This window comes from Portunus trituberculatus, chromosome 14 (genome assembly GCF_017591435.1).
Source record: "Portunus trituberculatus isolate SZX2019 chromosome 14, ASM1759143v1, whole genome shotgun sequence".
NCBI classification, from domain to species: Eukaryota; Metazoa; Arthropoda; class Malacostraca; order Decapoda; family Portunidae; genus Portunus; species Portunus trituberculatus.
Genome location: NC_059268.1, coordinates 9,934,630 through 9,946,701, shown reverse-complemented (window position 1 = coordinate 9,946,701; position 12,072 = coordinate 9,934,630). Strand labels below are relative to the sequence as shown.

The 12,072-nt window shown below is 41.2% G+C and overlaps 2 long non-coding RNA genes across 5 annotated transcripts; both read right to left on the bottom strand.

Moving 5' to 3' along the window:
* Positions 1 to 978: 978 nt before the first annotated feature.
* On the bottom strand, positions 979 to 3,926 carry LOC123503589. Of its 2 annotated transcripts, none has more exons than XR_006674530.1 (4): positions 3,885 to 3,926; positions 3,026 to 3,219; positions 2,709 to 2,888; positions 979 to 2,287 (listed from the first exon to the last, which is right to left on the bottom strand). It is a non-coding gene; the product is annotated as an uncharacterized LOC123503589 (long non-coding RNA). The 2 variants fall into 2 exon arrangements; XR_006674529.1 differs by having other exon boundaries at positions 3,872 to 3,912.
* A 3,947-nt stretch (positions 3,927 to 7,873) lies between these two features.
* On the bottom strand, positions 7,874 to 10,179 carry LOC123503590. Of its 3 annotated transcripts, none has more exons than XR_006674533.1 (4): positions 10,138 to 10,179; positions 9,296 to 9,489; positions 8,754 to 9,158; positions 7,874 to 8,554 (listed from the first exon to the last, which is right to left on the bottom strand). It is a non-coding gene; the product is annotated as an uncharacterized LOC123503590 (long non-coding RNA). The 3 variants fall into 3 exon arrangements; XR_006674532.1 differs by having other exon boundaries at positions 8,980 to 9,158; XR_006674531.1 differs by having other exon boundaries at positions 7,874 to 9,158.
* Between the last annotated feature and the right edge of the window lie 1,893 nt (positions 10,180 to 12,072).

The following is a 12,072-nucleotide window of genomic DNA, read 5'->3' as shown; positions in this document are numbered from 1 at the left end:
TGGTGAGGACACCGTCGGTGGTGCCAGACGTCCGTGTCACTATATGCCGCACAATAAGTAAACGTAAATCTACATCTACAGTATACCCATTTCTATGGTCTAACATACGTCTTACTATTTAGTTTTCTTCGAAATGTAACTTCTTAATCTCAATCAATCTATCAGATGATAGTATACAACTGCGTGAGTGAGTCGGTGAAAAGGAAGAGAACAACACGAAAGAATAGAAGAAATTAAGAATATAACAAACTATCTTATCAAAACATAGCCAAGCAGTTTTCAGAAGAGGATATTAGTTGACATTGTGCAAGGTGAATACTATACAATATACAGGAATGAACATCGAGAGAAGACACTTGTTGTGGTTCACCAATAGACACCACATACTTAATGGTGTCATTTGTTTTAATGGAATGGTGCACATGGCCGGCTGGCCAAAGGAAGGCCTGGCTCGTTCTTGCACATTTCCCTCCCTATGTTCTCTCCTCTCTCCTTCACTCTCTATTCTCCTCCTCCCATCATCTCACTTTCTCTTGGAAAAGTGCCGCCAGCCATGGGAAAGAGGAGATGGCGTTAGCGTGTGGTGAGGGAAGCGGCAGGGGCATGCATTCACTTTACACATTACTACTAGTATTTCCATGCAACTATATTGTGGCATCGTGTCACCTCACAAGCTGTGGCGCCATGCAACAAATTGTTCACTAATATCACTTCACTTGCAAACCAGATGTTGTTTTGCATCTCTTTCAACTGATATGAAAACAGGTCGATACATTATGCATTTTATTATATCAAGAGATATTGTGTTGCCATTACAAAAATACAGGAGCATCATTCACAAGATATCGTCATATCAATAGGTATGAAAAATAAATACAAGTAACAAAAACTGCACCACGTTACAAGTCATTGGCAAAAACTTAAATTAAGTATTGCATTGAAAGACTCACAAAACATCATCTTTGGAAACACGTAACAATACCTTTGTGCTTCACCCCAGAAAACAAAAAAAGACACTTTTGTGGTCTATCTTGGAGACACACACACACACACACACACACACACAAGAAGGAACAGGTTGTTGTGACCACTACAGACATAGCCATGTATGTGTACATCACACCTTGCAATAGTGTGAGTGACAACCACTACTACTACTACTACTACTACTACCTTAAATACTACTAATTGGTACTAATTACTGTGATGGCCTGGCAACAAGACACACCGAGACGCACAGCCAGTATGCTCGCTAGGCTACACTCCCTCTCTTAAGAAGATGGCGTCTCCTAACAAGGAACGTTATCTTCATTCACTACGTGTTTCTCCATGGTGAACTCCAGCATGGAGTGAACACGTTGGTCATTTGGTTCTTAAGGCATAAACGATCATGATGGGTGACACGAATGATGAGTGACTCGTATCCCAAGAGGTTACTTTCCTCTCTTGGTCTACATATATACAATTATCTCTTTTAAATACGATATACATAGTTACACCCGAGTTCAAAGAGAAATTCACATTCGCATCTGACTTAAGGTCTAACCCAACTCGGACGTGCCAGAAATCAAAGGGGAAGGAATTTTAAACACGACTCAAAAAATAGTACATATATTAAGCAAAGATAGCTTCACTAACAAGCACCAATGATAACCCATACAAGAGTAATAATCATGGGGAAACAGATCCACGATGGAGAGTAGAGAGTTATGCAGCTTCACTCACCAGTATGCCACACTACACGTATCATTAGCCCACAAGCAAACAAATATAAGAGAAAATATCCCATGACACCGTGACACGGGGGAAATGATTCCCGACACTGTTGTACGTGGAGGGAGGTTGACTTACCACTCCGTTACACGAGGGAAATGTACACTGAACCAACATAACCACGCTTTTAAGGTTTATCAGGAGAGTGGGTAAAAACGGGAAATCCACAGACATTAAATGCAGTACGGAAGGTAGCGTCACAAACATGGGCGAAAGCTAGCTCGAACACCGTATAGACAGATACACCACAACACCTCAGCACAGCACTTGGCAAAACACCTTTGAAATACACATGTGACTGCAAACAGAGCTCACTTATTGGAACACTCTCCCTTTACAAACACAGAGGCGTGATGAAAATAAATACAACGTTCACAATACTCAAGTGAGAGGGGAAGGACAATGGAGGGAGGTGGGCAGGCAGCTCGACGCGGTGGTGATCCGAATCGCTCTCTCTCTCTCTCTCTCTCTCGAGCAGGACAAGGGAACGCACTAGGCGACACACCGGAGACATCTGGTAGGAAATATGAAAAACTAATAAGCCTATAACAGGACGCATTAATTAAGGGTGAAAATTGGATACTGGTATACATTTCACACGTGAAAGCAGAGGATTTACAAAGGGAATAGCAGAATGCAAGGTATATAAAATAACACATGAAAACATATTAAACATATCAAATAGAACATATTAAATAGAAATATTTACCATTGAAAAGAAAAAGAGGTATACATGTACACTGTACACTGCTATCACTATGCTATGCACAAGTTGTCCATATCACTGTTTTCTGCTGGTGTAGATAAGGCATTGCAAAAAACCTTACCCACTAGCTACACATCTACAACTGTCTACAAAATCTACAAGTTTATCCACCCAATCTACAAATGGTCAATGAAATACACTACACCAGTGATGAAGATTTGTGGCCAACCTTCACAACTTCATTGGTGCGTTTCCAAGAATCACCCATTTCTTCCTCTTGCTCCGGACCTTTTGTTCCTTTGGCTACACCGGCAGTAGCAGCAGCGGCAGCAGTCTGGTGTCTGTTGTATGTCTTGCACGTTCACTCCGAACACTTCCCTCACTTGTTTGGTGTTAGTAGTACTGAATCCTGGAACAAGAGGTGGAACAATATTGAAATGGCGTCAACAGTAATAAGTCTTGAAAAAAATAACAACAAATAGTTCAAAACCTTTTTAAATGAGACACGCGGAGATAAAAGTGTGATGTGCAAACCACAATACTCACATCACGGTCACTCAACACTTTATTCTGGGCTTGCTTCGCTGTAGTCACTCCTGTGGGAGGAATACAATGCCGTCCTGTTCAATGGTGCATGCAGCCGCTGGCTTCCTCCTCCCGTCCTGTGGTACACTGGCTGGGTTGGGGAAGCTTGCGTGGATGATAACACGTCGACGCATCTTCAGGAACCCGACAAACATCTGTACAGTGAACATGTTGCAGGTGAGATGAAAGGAAAGGTATGAAGTGTGAGTCGGCTAACTATACAGTATTGCAATATTCTCAGTGTGTCAAGAACAATTTAGGAAGTGTTTAAAGTATGCAACAATCTCACCCACTACTTAATAACGCCATCTTTGCCACAGCACAGCCACAACACATCCACAGCATAGACACCACTATAGACACTCAATTTATAATGAAATCATCCCCACACACATCCAAGAGACCCTAATACACATCAAAACCTCTTAAAACACTCAAATCTAACCCAAAACACACTCAAAACACCATGCAACACCTCACAATGCTGGAATATACACCCAAGACTCAAAAGAAACACCCAATAGGTACACACCAAAATACGTAACTTGAAACACTATAAACACCATGCAACACCTCAAAATGCCCCCAAAACACACTCAAAAAATGCAGATACTCAAACACACCTCCACACCACACTCAAGGCACGTCAAATACACATGTATAAAAGACTTAAAACACACTAAAAGCACACGAAATACACCCAGAATATACTTATATCACCCACAAAACACATTTAAAACACCCCAAATATACCCCAGACCAACATTATGCATTATAAAGAACGTTAAGATTAAAAGGGACACTTACCTAAATATTCCACCTTAGCTCCTTCTCCTATTCCGCCTCTATTTCTCGTTTATTCTTCGTCCTCCTCCTTTATTTCTCCTTCTTCTTTCTTCTATTACTTCCGTCTTCACGTCTGAGCCTAGAAACACATCAAAACATTAGATATTAGGCAAAATATTGAGGAAATGGAGGGTGACTAAGTATTGTGGCTTAGCTTCTCTCTTCCTTCTCTCTCTCTTTCTCCTTCCTTTCCTCCTTAACCTCCCTTATTTCTCCTTTCTACTTCCTTCTGCTACTAATATCTACACACCTGACCCTAGCAACACACGAAAACACATCAAAACATTAGATATTAGGCAAAATATTGAGGAAATGGAGGGTGACTTAAGTATTGTGGCTTGGCTTCTCCTCTTCCTTCTCTCTCTCTCTCTCCTTCCTTTCCTCCTTAACCTCCCTTATTTCTCCTTTCTACTTCCTTCTGCTACTAATATCTACACACCTGACCCTAGCAACACACGAAAACACGTAGAAATCACCAGATATTAGGCAAAATATTGACGAACTGCGGGTTTGGAAAAGAGGCGCCAGCCTGGGGCTATGTTGAGTCACCACCTGGGCTGTGGTCGTCACAGAGAACGGCGGAAGCTGGGATGACTCGGCTAAATTACGTAAATAATTTCATTTTAAAATGACTTTTCGAATAAACGAAGCCACGGCCGAATGCTTGTTATTTTATGACGTGATAAATACTAAAAATAGTTTTAAAAATATCAAAACAACTCCAGCTTGACTAGTTTTAAAAAAATACCTAAATTAAGTATGCTAAATATAAAAAAACATTTAAAATTATAAATCTGCTAAAACACCCTAGAAAGTCAAGCCATTTTCACTTGGCGAGTAATTTACCACATTTGAGGGAGTATGAGCTATCTTTTAAGGCATTCCACAGCGAGTTACACCGAGAAGCACAAACGTGAGCAAATAAAATAAAGAAAAATATGACGTTTTTCAACACCCCAAACACCATTTCAAAGTCCACATATTTCACTCAATAGATTGATTTCACGCTTAAAAGGACACCGGCGATCCTCTGATACCACAAAGGCCCACTTATACCTTCAAATAAAAAACCAGAAAACTGGAAATGGAAAATTTGGACCGTTAAAAAGCCTTTAACATTCGCCATAAAACACCACTAAACGCCACATATTTACCCAACACAGGGGCGGAACACACTTCAAACACAACGAAACATTTAAACAAACCATAAAACATACCATGGAAGCGTAATATTACCCTCAGGAAATATTTGAAAAAAGCATTCAACCCAGCAGGCTGCCTAGGGGGGAGGGTGATGGCTGGGGGACTTGGGTGGGAGGCGGCCCGGAGGCAACACTGGCGGGGACCTCCATATTTAGCCTTTATCATCTTACCAAGCTAAAATTAAGCCACTCAGGGAACTATTGACCAGGGCATATGAAATGGTGCACTGGTGGCTTGCATTGTGACACATGTTTGGCTTACGGTAAGTGAAGGAAGCAAATATCAGCGTGTATTATAGACGCCTTGCTCTTTTAATGTTCGTTATACCTATCACATATTAATATTTACGTGCTAATTAAACTCTCATACGTAAAGAAAACCTAACAATAAGTGAATGGCCTTATAAGTACCTTTAATTGATGAAGATAAGGCAGTGTTGAGATTGTGGTGAAGGCACTGCTTGTCTTGCCGCATGGTGATAGGTGATTGGCACTGCTTGAAATCTATCGGTGATATAGCAACACATCACGTGTGTGTGTGTGATTGTCTTTTGAGTGTTCATGACAGTGTGTGTGTGTGTGTGTGTGTGTGTGGGTGTGTATGGGACAGTATAACCACTGCCAGCACCACCACCCTTACCGTCACCACGACTAGTAGACAACTGCCGCCCCATGGCCCATTCGTAGCAGGCGGTGTCTGTCAAAGGAGCAGGTGTGTACAAATGTTTATGTTAACTATCTCTTACAAAATCTCTTTTTAATGAGACACTATACTTGTATAAACACCACATAATGATTTGCTGGTTATTGTGACATCTTTCCCTTCGCTATTGTGTCCAGCTATGGTTATTTGCCAAAGCAGGAAATATTAAAATTGTATCTTGTTGTGCAGCGATTGTTGGCATCTCCCGCGGGGCTTCAGAGGCAGACTACACTATTTCTCTCATTCTCTATTTCTATCGCCTGATTGTACGAGGATTTCTGGCAATAAATAAGGGTGAAGTGGTGATAAGTAGAGGAATATACACGTTTTCTTTTCCATTCACATCCACCTTGTCAATTATACACGAATTTATTGACTTATCTATCTACCTACAGGCGTTTTCAGTAGCGTCACCGCAAGGCCAAACATGTTTGAGTTCACGCTGAACAGGACGGTGGTGAGGACACCGTCGGTGGTGCCAGACGACCGTGTCACTGTATGCCGCACAATATGTAAACGTAAATCTACATCTACAGTATACCCATTTCTATGGTCTAACATACGTCTTACTATTTAGTTTTCTTCGAAATGTAACTTCTTAATCTCAATCAATCTATCAGATGATAGTATACAACTGCGTGAGTGAGTCGGTGAAAAGGAAGAGAACAACACGAAAGAATAGAAGAAATTAAGAATATAACAAACTATCTTATCAAAACATAGCCAAGCAGTTTTCAGAAGAGGATATTAGTTGACATTGTGCAAGGTGAATACTATACAATATACAGGAATGAACATCGAGAGAAGACACTTGTTGTGGTTCACCAATAGACACCACATACTTAATGGTGTCATTTGTTTTAATGGAATGGTGCACATGGCCGGCTGGCCAAAGGAAGGCCTGGCTCGTTCTTGCACATTTCCCTCCCTATGTTCTCTCCTCTCTCCTTCACTCTCTATTCTCTCTCCTCCCATCATCTCACTTTCTCTTGGAAAAGTGCCGCCAGCCATGGGAAAGAGGAGATGGCGTTAGCGAGTGGTGAGGGAAGCGGCAAGGGCATGCATTCACTTTACACATTACTACTAGTATTTCCATGCAACTATATTGTGGCATCGTGTCACCTCACAAGCTGTGGCGCCATGCAACAAATTGTTCACTAATATCACTTCACTTGCAAACCAGATGTTGTTTTGCATCTCTTTCAACTGATATGAAAACAGGTCGATACATTATGCATTTTATTATATCAAGAGATATTGTGTTGCCATTACAAAAATACAGGAGCATCATTCACAAGATATCGTCATATCAATAGGTATGAAAAATAAATACAAGTAACAAAAACTGCACCACGTTACAAGTCATTGGCAAAAACTTAAATTAAGTATTGCATTGAAAGACTCACAAAACATCATCTTTGGAAACACGTAACAATACCTTTGTGCTTCACCCCAGAAAACAAAAAAGACACTTATGTGGTCTATCTTGGAGACACACACACACACACACACACACACACACACAAGAAGGAACAGGTTGTTGTGACCACTACAGACAGAGCCATGTGTACATAACACCTTGCAATAGTGTGAGTGATAACCACTACTACTACTACTACTACTACTACTACCCCCTTAAATACTAGTAATTGGTACTAATTACTGTGATGGCCTGGCAACAAGACACACCGAGACGCACAGCCAGTATGCTCGCTAGGCTACACTCCCTCTCTTAAGAAGATGGCGTCTCCTAACAAGGAACGTTATCTTCATTCACTACGTGTTTCTCCATGGTGAACTCCAGCATGGAGTGAACACGTTGGTCATTTGGTTCTTAAGGCATAAACGATCATGATGGGTGACACGAATGATGAGTGACTCGTATCCCAAGAGGTTACTTTCCTCTCTTGGTCTACATATATACAATTATCTCTTTTAAATACGATATACATAGTTACACCCGAGTTCAAAGAGAAATTCACATTCGCATCTGACTTAAGGTCTAACCCAACTCGGACGTGCCAGAAATCAAAGGGGAAGGAATTTTAAACACGACTCAAAAATAGTACATATATTAAGCAAAGATAGCTTCACTAACAAGCACCAATGATAACCCATACAAGAGTAATAATCATGGGGAAACAGATCCACGATGGAGAGTAGAGAGTTATGCAATGCAGCTTCACTCACCAGTATGCCACACTACACGTATCATTAGCCCACAAGCAAACAAATATAAGAGAAAATATCCCATGACACCGTGACACGGGGGAAATGATTCCCGACACTGTTGTACGTGGAGGGAGGTTGACTTACCACTCCGTTACACGAGGGAAATGTACACTGAACCAACATAACCACGCTTTTAAGGTTTATCAGGAGAGTGGGTAAAAACGGGAAATCCACAGACATTAAATGCAGTACGGAAGGTAGCGTCACAAACATGGGCGAAAGCTAGCTCGAACACCGTATAGACAGATACACCACAACACCTCAGCACAGCACTTGGCAAAACACCTTTGAAATACACATGTGACTGCAAACAGAGCTCACTTATTGGAACACTCTCCCTTTACAAACACAGAGGCGTGATGAAAATAAATACAACGTTCACAATACTCAAGTGAGAGGGGAAGGACAATGGAGGGAGGGTGGCAGGCAGCTCGACATGGTGGTGATCCGAATCGCTCTCTCTCGTAGCGGGACAAGGGAACGCACTAGGCGACACACCCGAGACATCTGGTAGGAAATATGAAAAACTAATAAGCCTATAACAGGACGCATTAATTAATTAAGGGTGAAAATTGGATACTGGTATACATTTCACACGTGAAAGCAGAGGATTTACAAAGGGAATAGCAGAATGCAAGGTATATAAAATAACACATGAAAACATATTAAACATATCAAATAGAACATATTAAATAGAAATATTTACCATTGAAAAGAAAAAGAGGTATACATGTACACTGTACACTGCTATCACTATGCTATGCACAAGTTGTCCATATCACTGTTTTCTGCTGGTGTAGATAAGGCATTGCAAAAAACCTTACCCACTAGCTACACATCTACAACTGTCTACAAAATCTACAAGTTTATCCACCCAATCTACAAATGGTCAATGAAATACACTACACCAGTGATGAAGATTTGTGGCCAACCTTCACAACTTCATTGGTGCGTTTCCAAGAATCACCCATTTCTTCCTCTTGCTCCGGACCTTTTGTTCCTTTGGCTACACCGGCAGTAGCAGCAGCGGCAGCAGTCTGGTGTCTGTTGTATGTCTTGCACGTTCACTCCGAACACTTCCTCACTTGTTTGGTGTTAGTAGTACTGAATCCTGGAACAAGAGGTGGAACAATATTGAAATGGCGTCAACAGTAATAAGTCTTGAAAAAAATAACAACAAATAGTTCAAAACCTTTTTAAATGAGACACGCGGAGATAAAAGTGTGATGTGCAAACCACAATACTCACATCACGGTCACTCAACACTTTATTCTGGGCTTGCTTCGCTGTAGTCACTCCTGTGGGAGGAATACAATGCCGTCCTGTTCAATGGTGCATGCAGCCGCTGGCTTCCTCCTCCCGTCCTGTGGTACACTGGCTGGGTTGGGGAAGCTTGCGTGGATGATAACACGTCGACGCATCTTCAGGAACCCGACAAACATCTGTACAGTGAACATGTTGCAGGTGAGATGAAAGGAAAGGTATGAAGTGTGAGTCGGCTAACTATACAGTATTGCAATATTCTCAGTGTGTCAAGAACAATTTAGGAAGTGTTTAAAGTATGCAACAATCTCACCCACTACTTAATAACGCCATCTTTGCCACAGCACAGCCACAACACATCCACAGCATAGACACCACTATAGACACTCAATTTATAATGAAATCATCCCCACACACATCCAAGAGACCCTAATACACATCAAAACCTCTTAAAACACTCAAATCTAACCCAAAACACACTCAAAACACCATGCAACACCTCACAATGCTGGAATATACACCCAAGACTCAAAAGAAACACCCAATAGGTACACACCAAAATACGTAACTTGAAACACTATAAACACCATGCAACACCTCAAAATGCCCCCAAAACACACTCAAAAAATGCAGATACTCAAACACACCTCCACTCCACACTCAAGGCACGTCAAATACACATGTATAAAAGACTTAAAACACACTAAAAGCACACGAAATACACCCAGAATATACTTATATCACCCACAAAACACATTTAAAATACCCCAAATATACCCCAGACCAACATTATGCATTATAAAGAACGTTTGGATTAAAAGGGACACCTTAGCTCCTTCTCCTATTCCGCCTCTATTTCTCGTTTATTCTTCGTCCTCCTCCTTTATTTCTCCTTCTTCTTTCTTCTATTACTTCCGTCTTCACGTCTGAGCCTAGAAACACATCAAAACATTAGATATTAGGCAAAATATTGAGGAAATGGAGGGTGACTAAAGTATTGTGGCTTAGCTTCTCTTCCTTCTCTCTCTCTCTCTTTCTCCTTCCTTTCCTCCTTAACCTCCCTTATTTCTCCTTTCTACTTCCTTCTGCTACTAATATCTACACACCTGACCCTAGCAACACACGAAAACACATCAAAACATTAGATATTAGGCAAAATATTGAGGAAATGGAGGGTGACTTAAGTATTGTTGCTTGGCTTCTCCTCTTCCTTCTCTCTCTCTTTCTCCTTCCTTTCCTCCTTAACCTCCCTTATTTCTCCTTTCTACTTCCTTCTGCTACTAATATCTACACACCTGACCCTAGCAACACACGAAAACACGTAGAAATCACCAGATATTAGGCAAAATATTGACGAACTGCGGGTTTGGGAAAGAGGCGCCAGCCTGGGGCTATGTTGAGTCACCACCTGGGCTGTGGTCGTCACAGAGAACGGCGGAAGCTGGCTGTGACTCGGCTAAATTACGTAAATAATTTCATTTTAAAAATGACTTTTCGAATAAACGAAGCCACGCCCGAATGCTTGTTATTTTATGACGTGATAAATACTAAAATTAGTTTTAAAAATATCAAAACAACTCCAGCTTAACTAGTTTTTAAAAAATGTCTAAATTAAGTATGCTAAATATAAAAAAACATTTAAACTTATAAATCTGCTAAAACACCATGCAAAGTCAAGCCATTTTCACTTGGTGAGTAATTTACCACATTTGAGGGAGTATGAGCTATCTTTTAAGGCATTCCACAGCGAGTTACACCGAGAAGCACAAACGTGACCAAATAAAATAAAGAAAAATATGACGTTTTTCAACACCCCAAACACCATTTCAAAGTCCACATATTTCACTCAATAGATTGATTTCACGCTTAAAAGGACACCGGCGATCCTCTGATACCACAAAGGCCCACTTATACCTTCAAATAAAAAACCAGAAAACTGGAAATGGAAAATTTGGACCGTTAAAAAGCCTTTAACATTCGCCATAAAACACCACTAAACGCCACATATTTACCCAACACAGGGGCGGAACACACTTCAAACACAACGAAACATTTAAACAAACCATAAAACATACCATGGAAGCGTAATATTACCCTCAGGAAATATTTGAAAAAAGCATTCAACCCAGCAGGCTGCCTAGGGGGGAGGGTGATGGCTGGGGGACTTGGGTGGGAGGCGGCCCGGAGGCAACACTGGCGGCGGGACCTCCATATTTAGCCTTTATCATCTTACCAAGCTAAAATTAAGCCACTCAGGGAACTATTGACCAGGGCATATGAAATGGTGCACTAGTGGCTTGCATTGTGACACATGTTTGGCTTACGGTAAGTGAAGGAAGCAAATATCAGCGGGTATTATAGACGCCTTGCTCTTTCTAATGTTCGTTATACCTATCACATATTAATATTTACGTGCTAATTAAACTCTCATACGTAAAGAAAACCTAACAATAAGTGAATGGCCTTATAAGTACCTTTAATTGATGAAGATAAGGCAGTGTTGAGATTGTGGTGAAGGCACTGCTTGTCTTGCCGCATGGTGATAGGTGATTGGCACTGCTTGAAATCTATCGGTGATATAGCAACACATCACGTGTGTGTGTGTATGATTGTCTTTTGAGTGTTCATGACAGTGTGTGTGTGTGTGTGTGTGTGTGTGTGTGTGTGTGTATGGGACAGTATAACCACTGCCAGCACCACCACCCTTACCTTCACCACGGCTATTAGACAACTGCCGCCCCATGGCCCATTCGTAGCAGGCG